General features: G+C 37.6%; 1 protein-coding gene across 8 annotated transcripts in view; it reads right to left on the bottom strand.

The window, feature by feature from the left end:
• PRKCZ (protein kinase C zeta) overlaps window positions 1–13195 on the bottom strand; it is a 69815-nt gene that overhangs the window by 41089 nt on the left and 15531 nt on the right. Inside the window, exon 1 of one of the 8 annotated variants that reach the window (XM_075114311.1) lies at window positions 10956–11142. The exons of the other annotated variants lie outside the window; for them this stretch is intronic. The gene's annotated coding sequence lies outside the window, so the exon portion shown is untranslated. Of the gene's footprint in view, window positions 1–10955; window positions 11143–13195 lie in introns of those variants that run through there. 8 annotated transcript variants of the gene reach the window in all.

Genomic DNA, 13195 nt, shown 5'->3' with positions numbered 1-13195 from the left:
ATGAAAAGGGCTACTTTTTCATTTATTTTACAGTACACATCAGTTAACTCATTAAGGACTCTGATTTCGCTGCTTGGAGGCTGAAGGAGATGATATAACCCTAATTAAACACAGTAATCTTTCCTCTCTGATGGATATTAAAGATAAGCCTTTGCCTAACAAAAAAAAGAGATTTTTTTTTTTAATATTCATTTTGTATGTGAACAAGTTTAGAGTAAAACTCAAAAGGTATTTTAAGCTGCTAACAAGGATAACAACTTTTTATTGGGAAACACAAATACATATTCTAACTACAATGAATGTGCTGAACTCTATCTACTTCCAATATTGGAAAACTGGAGGGGGAAAAAAGTATTTTTCAAGGTAAGATTAAAAGGGAAATAAAAATACTCGAACTGAATGCCTGAAACAAAATTAACCAGCTGTCTCTACATAAAAAGCAGCGTGAAACAAGTGACTGTTGCCGTTGTGCAATTCTTCCCTCTATTGTCAAGCTGTGCAACTACATCACTAACAGCAATGCACAATGAACCTTGTAAATATATTTAATATTGTTTTTTTCAAAGACATTCCCTAGGGTTGGTTTTTTTAAATCTTTTAAAAAAACATTGTAGAAAAAAAAGTTTAAGTAAAAAATTCAATACACACACACACAAAAAAAAAAGAGCGATTTGCCTGTTGCTCAGTGTTCATTCCAAATTAACTCATCAACAGAAGATACTCCCCCAATTAGAAATGACCTGCTCAGAACTCGGCAGAAAGGACACGAACCTTGCCTTTGAAAAATGTAAATTGGTAAAGTAGGGAGAAATAGAAGGCGGCACAATTATTTTTCAAATGACAACATACTTTCCCAGCACTGGAGAAGAAAAACAATATAAAAGACAGGCCCAACCTGCCCCCAAGCCCAAAATATTATTTTTCCATCTGAAAGTTTGGAAGTGCTTGTGTTTTCCAGAATACGTAAAAGAACTCATCAGTTGTCTGTCAGTGTGGTTTACACCATCAACGGCAGTAAGACGGCCACAAAAAAATGATTTCCTCTGCATTGGAATTGCATTTCTAAACCCAAAAGTCTGCTTTTATGTGATCAAACTATAATGAAATCTTTTACTATACTAAGCACAGAGCTGATGTGCCATTGCTGCAAATCACTTATCAGACATTAATGCAAGTTGTTTACAGGCCAATTACATTGCCTGCCAGCTGGACAGTATGAGAATGCCCAGTTTTTGTTTTGTTCTTTTAATGTTTTGCAGAGCAGACAAGTGAGCATTCTTTCAAAACCAACTCATGAATTACAAGTAGGAAATTGATATTGGTATTTCAGATAAGACTCTGAATTAGATAAAGAGTATCATATTAAAATAAGTGCATATAAAGATAGAACAAGTTTTAGGAAAATAAATTCTAAAGAACTTCGATGGTATGTTTTTTCACCGATCTGTTAATCTGTCCCAAATAGTTAAACTGAAACAATAAAATTGCTTCACATGTAACAATCATACATTGTGTGAGATGTTAATTGGCCCTTTTTATTATGAATAAGCTGCTATGTACAATTACCGTTCTTTCTCGGAAGTTAGAAAAGGAAAAGAGAATATCCTTAACAATATATAGGCATTAAGTGCTTTTATCTCTTGCAGTTATTAGAATAGTCGAAGATAGCATTTTATTTTTTATTCAATTTAAAACTGATTAGCAATTGGGGAACCCTTTTCTTTTTCAACAGACACTAAAATTAACTCAAAGTCATATCAACCTCTATGGGGGGGTGGGGGGGAAAATCAAGCACAATTAAGATAGCAATAACGACAAAGGAAGTCTACTACATATAGCATCAGCAGAGAATCAACAAGGAAATGAACTATATCTCATAGAACTGTAATATTTACCCAGCATTTATTGCAACACAGCTAGAATACTGTTTGAATATCCTATTCCCCACTGACTTAGAAAGGGGTCAACTACTGACTCCCGCTTCAGGACTGCTAGGTGGAAAACCTGTCCTCCATACACATTGCTTTCTCATGCATGATCTCTCGGTTGCTTATATTCATATCCTTCTGTTAAAATGGCTCCACGCCATTGCAAGGTGATAAGTCACACTTATGAAGAAAATGCCATCCAGTAAAGACAGAGCTACCATCTCATTTTGAAAAAGTCTCTGCTGCACTGGTGCTGTATGCCCCTTTGGATCTGGATTGCCTTGTCATTACAAACACTGACTGCATTCAAAATACATGAGAAAAAGCGACAAAGGGCTTTAAAAACTGTTTTTAAAAATACATGCTTTCACTTTCAAACAAAAGGTAATACCAATTTACATTCACAGAAATACTAGAAATAAAGTGTTTAGGCAATATCTAAGTTGTCCTTAAGAGTTTCCTTCATTTGTGATCAACAGAGGGACTGATGAGTCAGAAAAATATCATGGATGAGGCCTCAGAAACGCACCTCGCAGAGACACCCAACAACAATGCATCCTACCAGAGTAACACACAAGAGAGTTACTTTAGCTATCAAACAAATGGGCGACAGCCAAGGATTTGACTTTATCTTGTGCTGGTTTTGGCTGGGATAAAGTTAATTTTCTTCGTTGTAGCCAGTATGGGGGGATGTTTTGGAGTTGCGCTGAGAACAGTGCTGATAACCCAGGGATGGTTTCGCTCCCGCTGAGCAGGGCTTGCACAGAGCCAAGGCCTTCTCTGCTCCTCACCCCACCCTGCAACGAGTAGCTGGGGGGGCACAGGGGGTTGGGGGGGACGCGGCTGGGACAGTGACCCCAACTGACCCCAGGGATGTCCCACACCATAGGGCGTCATGCTCAGTATATAGAGCTGGGGGGAGAAGGAAGGGGGGGGACATTTAGAGTGATGGCGTTTGCCTTCTGAAGTAACCGTTACATGTGATGGAGCCCTGCTCTCCTGGGGACGGCCGAGCACCCGCCTGCCCGTGGGAAGGAGTGAATCAATTCCTTGGTTTGCTTTGCTTGCGTGCTCACCTCTTGCTTTACCTATTGAACTTTAACTCATCTTTATCTCAACCCATTATTTTTCTCACTTTTACCCTTCCCATTCTCTCCCACATCCCACCGGGGAGAGTGAGCAAGCGGCTGGGTGGGGCTCAGTTGCCAGTTTGGGTTAAACCACATCCCTTGAGCAAAATAAAATAATCAACTGCTACTTTAAAAGACACCCCTAAACATTCAGTAGCAGACAGTTTACAGAATTGTTTCTTCAAAATTGTAATGGAAAAGTAACCCTCCAACAATCATGGCAAACAAATGCCTGAGATAAGTTGGCGTGTTTCTGGCAAACAAAAAATAAAGACTTAAAAAAAGTCTCTTAGGAAGAAATAGCAAAATCTACATTTTTAATTGATTCAGATTGCCTTATCATCAAGTATAAAAATTGTAATTGTTTTGGTTCGGCTGCTGAGTGCATTAAGTCCCACGGCTGAAGTGGCCATCTGTCCGGCTTGCACACAAGTTGGGCGATGCACAGGAAGAGACAGTTACAGCCTGAACCTCATGCAAAACTGAATATCACCTTCAGCAAAGAAAGACTGCACAATTTCACGTATCTACATCACATTCAACAATTTGCTTCTTTTCATTAGCAACTGCTGTACATGTAAGAGTTGAACACACCTGCAATGTTACCAAGACGGATAAATCTGGTATTAAACGAGGATAAGAGTAGGAGTCTCCCAGTCACCTGGCAAAAATATTGTAGCAAGTCTGGGTGATCCACTTACTTCCATACAGAATTCTAGAACACCAACTGTGAAGTCAATCATGGAACCTGAATTCTCTTTTCACTTGTGAGATTAACCATTTATTAACTAACCACTAAGAACTGTTAGGAATATGACTCAGTGACTAACAGCCCACGGTTTACTCATGTATTATCTGGTCAGAGCAAAAATGTTTGTCAATTAAGTGAAAACGTATTTGGTATTCATGCGTCAAGACAGCTGTTCACTGAAAATTGTTGCTTTAAGTATACAGTGATATTGTCACCTGCACAGAGGGTTTACAGGAGTTTTTTAATCTTTCAAGCATACACTAACTCAAATTTTCATTTTCTTTAGAAGGAGGGTAATTATTTTGGAACTAATTGCCAAAATACGATCGCATTAAAGGACAAAAATCATAGAAGATAGCATTATTTGACTAACACTATTTATAATTTCTTCTTACCCCAAACCACCAAGGATTTAAGATGGCAGATATATAGGAAAAATAGCGTCGTTTAAAACACTTTAAAGTGACTGAAGGTATTCATGCTTTCAGTGTCCAAAAGACACCTCATTACTTCAAAGTTTTTTCTTACTGCTCATTGAAGAAACAACCCAGAACTCAAACACATTTTTCTACGCAAGGGTCATGGCTTTTCTATGAAAAACCTAATTTTGCTATCTGAGACCACAATATTATGATTTGAGACGAAATTTATCAGATGTACTTGAAAATACCATAGCAAAGTACACAAAGCATTACTCGAGAAATCCTCACTGAATTCAGTTACTGGATGCTACTCCAGAGGTGAAGATGTCCTGGTTATGAGGATCTCTGCGCATGTCAGCGATCACTCTCTGCTGCTGCACGTCCTTCTCAGCGTCTCTTGCTGACACATATGCATTTTGCAAGGCTGTCCCAAACACAGGATAAAGTCTTGCTGTGTTTGTTCTCTACTTTGAACAAGCATGTTATGAAAAGGGACAGAAGGCAATTGGTGGTGCATCCGTACTTCTGAAGGTGATTAACATTTTTGTTTAGGAAAGAAAAAAAGTTCAAATTTTCCCTTCTTTACCTTGGCCTTCTACACAAGTTTAAACTTTACACCCTTTCATGACACGTAGCTGGCTCCTCTCTTTAGACAAGCACAGTGGTTACATGCACCACAAAACCAAGCTTACACTGCATTGTTAATAGAAGTTCAAAAAGCTTCTTTTGATGACTGCATTATATTCTCCCAAAATAAAAATCACTTTCATTAAATTTAGTTCTCATTGTAGTAAATCTTTTAATGTTCTATTAACATGAATATCTGTATTAAAGTGTTTTTAAACAAGCTGAAAAAGAGTACTGAACCAGTACTTAAAATTATTTAACTCTTTAATTTACTTACCTTAGTACTGAAGTAGATCAAAATGAAGTTCTGAATATTTAAGTAATCTGCAGCAAAATAACTTCAGCAGTAGATGAAGCATTTCTTTAGTATTAAACTCCATTTATGCAAGAGGCCCCTGAGCACTATTCCACTTACCTGAACTAATAAGCTGGCACCTTTATTTAGGTATATTTATATCCACCCATTGCTCATTTTTCACGTTTAGAAACTTTGCAGCTTCAACTAAACCTCTATAATTTGTATTTAGCAAACACTTAATGCAACAAAGCCCACATTACTGAAGCAGAACACATTCATCTTTTCTAATCTACATCTGCATCTACTTTGCAGGCCACTTCAAAAAAAAAAAAAAACCAGCAAAAAGCAAACTTCTATAATGCCCTAGCACATACATGAAGCACCACTTTCTACTCTAAATAAAAGCCTGGTAACAGAAAGCCTCTGACTTCTATATAATCTGGGCTTACTGTAAAAGGCAAACAAAGAAATAAGGAGCACCCCAATGAAGTTTCCTGCTGGAATTTGGTTCTACTTTATGTTATCAGTAGCCTGCATGATTTAAGACTCGCTGGGGAATCTTAATCTAGACTTGACACCACACATTTTCTAGACAAAATTAATCCTTTGAGTACACATGATTCATTTATATTGGTAGTTGGAAGGGGTGAGAATTCCACTTCTTTTTGTGGCTGAGCTAGACAGCAAATCAGAAGGAACTGAACCCAGTTTGTTCAAGTGATCAGTTAAAATTTGGTCAGATCAAATTTTCACCTACTCTCATTTTTTTATGTTAAATACCAAATCATAACATGCCTATCAAAAAGGTTGGAGGAAAAACAGATAAGCTGACTACTGACAAATCCCCCAGAAAACATTTTTAGAAGACTTCATTAAGAGCCCCACTTCTTGTCCTGTAGGAAATGGTTAACTGATTTCCCTGAATCCATGCCATACAGGAGTTTTATTATATCATATTTTACCAGATGCCTCTTTCTAAGTTGAAGGCTTAGTCTTCAGTCAGAAGTCAGTTCTCCTTGCATTGAAGCCCTTCTATAGATTTGGCTGTGGCCTATCTCGTACACCTGATTTTCCCCTTATTTCCTAGTTACATGTGCATTTCTATTTGCATTTCGAACTGCTATTGAACATGAAGCTAATGATCACAGAACTATCAAAAGTTTCCTGTACTTAGAATGAAATTGAAACCCAACCCCCCAACTTAAGCAACACATTTACCACATACCCACTTCTCATGGAAAGCCTGGAGTTGCTATTTTTTAGGTTTTTACCACTTGTATTAAACCAATATCAGTTTTTTGTATATCGAATTACTTGATTTGCCCTCAAGTAAATAGGCATCAACACCTATTTGATTACATCATCACCAAAAATGCAGAACTGTTCAAAAAACCCAGCAGCTACTCAAAATGGATGTAACATTTATTTCAGATTCATACAGCTTTTAAGGTGGCCTTCATGATGCCCCTGAAACCGTTATTTGGTTCCTACAGTCTCAGTGTTAGGACACATTTTCTGAGTCAAGCCATCTTCCTTCACAGTATAGTTATACTCCTTCAGCTTATGATCCACTCTCAGACAGTCCTATTTCCCTTCCCAATGTTTATATTATTCCAGTATTAGTAGAATGGCAGAAACTCTATTTAGCTATTATTTCATAAAGGTGTACTTTATATTCCCTTAGAAATAAGGTTCTTGACCGTATTTCTCCAAGTTCTTTCCAATTTAATCAGTTGCCTGCTAATATTATACCCAGAAAAATATGCAATGCCTCAGTACGACAGAGGACACTGTTACCTTGGAGCAGGACTAACTCTCCAGATCCGTCACTTTTCACTCCAACAGTTTTGACGCATCTGTACCTAACAGTACCTTATCCTGCTTCATATTAGGAGGAAAGCAAGTTGAAATTAAGTGCACGTAGTGCCCATTCTTATTATGTCACAATTTGAGTTCTATGGGTTGTGCTCAGTTTTTATCATTTGATAAATAAAACTAATCTCAAAGATTCTCCCATTTGTACTTTTACTCCTTCTAAGCTTCCTCATACACTACAGGGATATAGCATTTGTACACTTCCAAAGTATAATACAAGACAGTTTGCAGCAATATAGAGTATCACTGAACTTTATTTAGCTACTGTTGCTAAATAATGATAACACCTGAATAGTTTCAGGAGTTACTCATCATACTGTTAAATTCTGGATTAAATGATTATATGCTAATTCTAATAGCAAACTGAGTAAGCCTCCCAGCTTAGTTAATGCTTTTATGATGCAGAGGATTATTGTTTCCCAAGAAAGCAGCCTTCTGTCCTAGAACTTCTCATCCCTATGGGGAAAAAGATTGCATATGATACAGTCTTGTGTACATGCCCTTTCATCTGGTCTGTTGATGGAAAGCTATAGTGTTTAACATGTTAAAGCACGTTTATATCTTCCAAATTAGTGACTGTATTTGCCTTTCAGCTTTTGGAAGGGGGATGTCAACTCACCCCACAGAAGAAAGGAAAATAATTATACCAGATCTGCAAAGTTTACACACTGCTTCCCACCTAAAACCCTTTTGATTTCTACTGTGCTCTCCATTATCTGTGTATCATACGAGATGTGCTGTGAAAAATCGTTTTATGATAGCTATTCCTTCTAATAAGTTTAAGTAACATTGAGATAGCTTGTAGTGCTATTGTTAAAAAACAATGATTGCACCTTGAAATTAATGGATCAGTTCCAGCCCCAGACCTATCATTTCAGGCTCTACAATATCAATTTTATCACTGCCTGCCTCAGGTTTTCCTTTCTTTGCAATCCCTGTGGGTAAGAATAGTTTTTATCAGAGTTAACAACCTAAAGATCAGGGAGTCCCTAGGCCAGTCACAGGGCATCTGTACCTGCTTTACTCAAGAACACAGTAGATTATAACCTAAGTTATTGGAAGAAGGACCTAATAGCATCGTTATCATGATCATGTATTGTAAAAGTAAAAGGAACCATACTAAAATCTTGAAGTTTTGCCTTCAAATAGTTTCTGGTTTCCTTTTAAATGTTTCCCCAGCTAATAATTCAGGGACAAGCATCTACAGATGCAGAAGAATTAGTAATGGAACTTCAGAATTACAAACGAGGTGCTTCCTAGTCAATATTGAGAGTCTGTGTTTTTTATTTTTCTGCTACCCAAGTCACTACCTTCCCCCTGTGGTTTAAGGGCAGAACTGCACAGTCTGCTCAGCACAACTCTTGCACTGACAGCGACAATTAGGACTCTCACATGCCTCTTCTGAAAACCACCCTTTCAGCATGCCTGAAGTTAGCTGCTTTTTGCTTTTTTTACTTCAGGAGATTTATTTACCATCCGGGTTTTAGTAACAGCAAGTCTTCAGCAGCTAACCAACTGCTATCAGTACTTAGTCTTTCAAGGCTTCACTTCTGAAGTACTCTCTGCTTCGAAATAGCAGCACCTGAAATCTTTCACAAAATCTGGTTTCTCACACAGCAACTCAAAAGTCCAAGAGATAAATGTTGAAGAGCACATTTATCTGCCCTGCAGGCCTCTGTTGCTATTTCTGTGGCTCAGTTAAACATTAAAAACCATAACTTGCATAGAATAACTAATTTTAAAAAGTATTACACAGAATCCCAAGTATAACAATATATAATTAACTGTGACCATATAATTTAAGAGGTTGCACATTAAATAGTTCTTTTAAGCTATGGAAACAGACAGGCCTAACAGATGCCCACTAATTCCAACAAATAACAGAAAAAGCTTCATCATTTTCTTGCCAATTTATTTACCCCAAATGCCTCTATATCAAAAGTGGATTTACCAACTTATGAGAAGTCTCTAGATTGGAAGTATGACAGAGAACACAGGGGGATGAAGATACATATTACATTCAAGAGAAGTTTTCTAAAGCTAGGTGACATCTTTCCTGCATGAATATTTTCCATTCTGAGCAATAGCTAAGAGAGGAGGGGTGGAATAAATAAAGTAAGAACACAGGCTATTTATTATGACATCTTAAAAAGTAACCCAAGCATTCCTTATTCCATTGTATTTATGGCTTACAAATTGGTATACAAACATCTGCTAAGACATCCAGTATCTTCAAGAAAGGGAGGATGTCAAGCCCCACGATCAGATGCATGCTTTATAATTTCATGCCTCAATTATCAAAAGGGAGGCCTAGCTCTTTATTCTTCATTGGATGTTTCATAGCTAAGAAAAACATGGAAATTACTTTAGAATTAAAAACACTGAATGATCATAAGCAAAATAGACCCTCAACTACAATTCTGTTTTCAGTAACTTACACTGCCCCATAATCTGTATGTATATTTTTCAAATATGCCACGTATGAAAAAAATCGTGGTACACAGTTAAAGCAGAAGAAGAGATTTCAGGTATTCTTGAGAAACTATGACACAGCTATTTTCAATTCCTAAGCAACAATATATCTTACATTAAAAATAGTAGTTTTCCCCTCTGTCAGTTCGATTTCTAAAAACCAGGAGAGGGTTACCAGCAGTTTCAAAATTGCCTAATTATCCAGTGAAATCCAATCTATGTCTTCAGAATAGTCTCTATGGTGGCAATAGTTCCTTTCTTCATTGGGGGACGAAATTGGTTCACGTGCTCTGAATAACCTAATCACTGCTGCCAATACAGTAACAAATGAAGGGAAAAACCTGCCTTATGAGCTAGAAAAATATTTACAGGCCACACTACTGTAGCAAGAAGCCTTTTCGAGCTATTTTGTAGCGTCAGGCAGAACATAAAGCAAAAACAAATATCCTTACCTAAAATAAAATAGCTGACAACAATAATTAGGTTAGTAAGATCCCTTTACTCAACCCTATGACGAAATTTTCAAGAAAGATGGCTTAGGGAAAAATGAAGTCCAAACACCTAATGCTAAAATACTGAGCAGATAAACAAAGAGCATGAGAGACATCCACAACACAGTGGAATCATTACCAAAAAAATAAGGCAGCAAAATGAGACAGAAATATTAGATAATAAAAACAGTCTACTGTCACACTAATGCCATAAGTACTGACATATTAAAAAATGCATTCGTTCTTTTGTGAAATTATTGAAAGGCTTCCTAGTCTGCATTCTTCTATTTAACGAAGCCAACAGCAAAACAACCCTAAAATATGTTAACACTAGCTACCTAAATCCAAGGTGAATTTTAACATTAAATACACGTATCTATTCGTTCAGATGTAAAAATGCAGAAGTGTACTAGCAGAGTTTATTCTGACAATATTAGAAACTAAGTAAACCTGAATTCAAAACAAGTATTTCACAATTAAAAGCCATCCAAGACAATCCACTAAACACAATTCAACAAAAAGGCCTTACAAAATGATGCTTCTAAATCAGGCTTTACATCAGCATCTTACAATAAACAGGCCCTGAACACATACCGTCAGGGTTTTTTGGATACATTTCTTTCATTAATCTCCAATATTAGCAGCAACAGCATCACTCACTCTTCTGTTCTTTTCCTCCTAAAATGCATTCCCCAAGAGTCCTTTCATTGCGATTTTATCAGCATTTCTGAGAGGTCTCTCAGCCACATCCCTACGCACAAGAGGCAGCAGGAATCTCTGCATTTGTAACAATCTATGGCTGCAAAGGAGGGTGCTAGGCAAAGCAACTGTATCATAACCAAAACGCTGAGTTCTATTATCTACTGCACCACACGTACACACACGCTGCATCAACGGCCTCAGTTCATAACAGCAATCACGATGATATATAAAATCTATAGAAAAAGCATGCATTACTCACTGGGTTTTATTCTTTAGCTCCTTCAGCATGGAATTCTTTATGCTTTATAATGTAGTAGGTATGACATGAAACATTTTCCCTTTATTCCAGTGATGCCGCTGTTTGAATACCATTAGATACCAAGGACAATAGGCAGGATCAGCTCGAACATTAAGAGCAAATATTTAATGGAAGACTGGTTACCCCCGTCTCTCCCTTTCACATCTCTGCCTCATGTATCCAGGCACGGGTGGTACTGGCTCCCTTGAGAGGCTGTAGCTAGCAGCTGAGGCACAAACTAAAACATGGCATGGATGTCAAGGAGCTGATGTCACAAAAACAAGTATTTCTCTGATCAAACCTGCAGTTCCATTAGGGAAGTCCTAACAAATCGATAGAAATTGTTCAGCTGAACAAGCTTTGTTATACAATGCGCTGCAGCACCAAGAGTGATAAATCAGATCGAGACCTGTCAGTGTAAATAAGCTGAGACTACAATAACTAAGTTATAAAACTGCCAATCAGATACCATGCTCTGCATCAGGGTATCGGGAAGGCTGTCATTAGGAGCACAGAAGAGAAACACACACCTAAACGTTTCAGAAATGGCCTTGCTTAATATCAGTTCCAAAAGAATAGCTAATCTACTAAATAAGTTAAAATATTTTTAAATGCAAAAGACCAGCCCAGAAGTCTGCCATCTTTATCTGGAAGCACTGGGATAAAGTACCCAAGGCTCCAGGCCAGCAGGTGCTAGAAACACCTATGGGAGGTCACTTTCAGGGTCTGGGAAGAGATGCAAGGTGTCTTAGAAATCCTGCCACCTCATCCACACGGCAGCGCTGCCGTTCCAGACTGTGGGGATGGGACACCTGACTCGCTGAAGGTAGAAGGTACTGTTTCTACAACAGCAGCCTTACATCAACAGCGGGAGCTGGGTCTGGCACAGAAAAAAAGTGCAAAAATTCAGGAGGAAATGGAATCCAAAGACAATAAAAGTTCAGATGCTGGAGACTGCAAATTCTATCTTGCAGACAGCTTTGCATCAATATAAGAAGGTAGGTTCTTCAAGAAAAGAACTTTTCTTAAGGAATGCAAATCAAAATCAAATCAAAATATTAGTGGCATGGTTTATTCCATTAATGGATTACGTGCATTTATTTCAAGCTTTGCTAGTTGGTACGATCTCAACCCCATATCAATTTCACAAAGGTCCAGGACAACTAGCAATTATGTTACTAGATTCCAACATAAATGCAAAACACTCAGTATGTATTTCTGCCTTCTTCCAATGCATTATTTTGAAGGAACTGGAACGAAAATTCGCAGAAATTCACTGGAAAATATTTGCGATTCAGATCATGTACTATTAGAAATAGTCACTACATGACCTAATATGAACAAGTCTGAGCAATATATTGCAAATGAAGTTATTTAGCAATTCAATAGTTTTGTTTAAAAATTCCATTTCAAACAGCCTGCAGTTCTGTAACAAACCAGAAGTCCACACTTAGCGACTGCTAATTTAAGCAGAGGCCCATTTTGGACAGAGCAACTAGTTAACTATTTGTCTCTGGAAATAACTTGAGGCAAACTCATGAGCTCCTTTATAGTGTAAGCATGATGCTCCAGAAAAGTGTGTACTTAATATTCTCATTTTTAATAGGTTTTTCCTATGAATGTAACTACAGTGACAAAGCTGCATAAAATAAAACAAGAATTTGAAACATACCCAATAGTTCCTGAACAAAGGACAACATCTGAGTCCTGTCAAAATAGTCCTTTAAATAAACTGTATCACCACTATCAATAACATTTCCATACAGTCTAAGCACAACGCAGCTGTTTGTTGTATGCCTTTACCTAACAAGCAGTAACACGAAATGCATTTACTTACGCTTAATTAGCACCGATACAAGTTAACAGGTCTGCTGTAAAACAATTTGAAAGTAGTTACAACTAGGCCACAACATCAGATTTCCATGCAGGCCCATGGATGCAAAGAGGCCGTATGTACTGAATTAATTCATTAATTATGAGAAACCTGACCACAAATCCCTTACTGAGCACATCCTACTAAACAGGCTTTTGAAACAAGCCAAGTGTGATTTGACATGACCTGTAAAACCAGGTAGGGAGAAATACCCTACAGACAGAATAACCAGGTCATCTGAGCCACACTAATCTATGTGCTCCTGTAGTTCATCTCATGGCTTGAGAAGTAAAACATCTAACAAATTAACACAAAAAACTTCTGTACT

Source organism: Phalacrocorax aristotelis, chromosome 19 (assembly GCF_949628215.1).
Source record: "Phalacrocorax aristotelis chromosome 19, bGulAri2.1, whole genome shotgun sequence".
NCBI classification, from domain to species: Eukaryota; Metazoa; Chordata; class Aves; order Suliformes; family Phalacrocoracidae; genus Phalacrocorax; species Phalacrocorax aristotelis.
The sequence above is the reverse complement of the archived record's forward strand: the minus strand, read 5'-3'. Positions and strand labels throughout refer to the sequence as shown.